Source organism: Penaeus monodon, chromosome 30 (assembly GCF_015228065.2).
Source record: "Penaeus monodon isolate SGIC_2016 chromosome 30, NSTDA_Pmon_1, whole genome shotgun sequence".
In the NCBI taxonomy this organism is placed as follows: Eukaryota; Metazoa; Arthropoda; class Malacostraca; order Decapoda; family Penaeidae; genus Penaeus; species Penaeus monodon.
In genome coordinates this window covers 31,303,334-31,303,970 of record NC_051415.1, presented here as the reverse complement: position 1 = coordinate 31,303,970, position 637 = coordinate 31,303,334, and positions in this window count along the sequence as shown.

Genomic DNA, 637 nt, shown 5'->3' with positions numbered 1-637 from the left:
ATACGGTGGAGATTTAAAAGAGAGAGAGAAAATGGATTTTCATCAATTCTTTTCTGTGGAATGGAATGCGTTACTTGAATGAATGATTTTAATATTCGACATCATGTATGGATATTCTTTCATTAAGAACCAGGAAGAAATGCTTAATTCATGTCCCTGAATTTCATGATAACAGAAACCAATGCAAATGAAATATATCCCGCTGTCTCCTCGTACCTGGAAACCCGTCCTTTGCCAAATGTTGATGTTATCAATTTCAGTCTTCAGGTTGATCTTGAGAGTACCAACATCTGTACCGTCCATGTGGTACCAGAAACGCATGCACAAGTCCTGTAGGTTCGAGCCAAAGTAAGTGGTATGTATGGACAGTTAGCTATAAGACTTTGCTTGGTGGTTAAGGGAAATTTTATTTGTGTGTTGTCTTAATCAGTGGTTCTGTGTAACTGCACTTTCGTATACTGATTCGTTGATTGTTTTATTTCATGACTTTTAAGTTTGAATATATCCTCTATCAGTATACGCTGTGACCACTATATTCTCAAGTATTCTCCTCATAAAACAAAACTATCGATAAAACATATTCAAGATAAACAAATTAATGTATTAGACTTATATCCATACGTAAAGACGGGTCGCA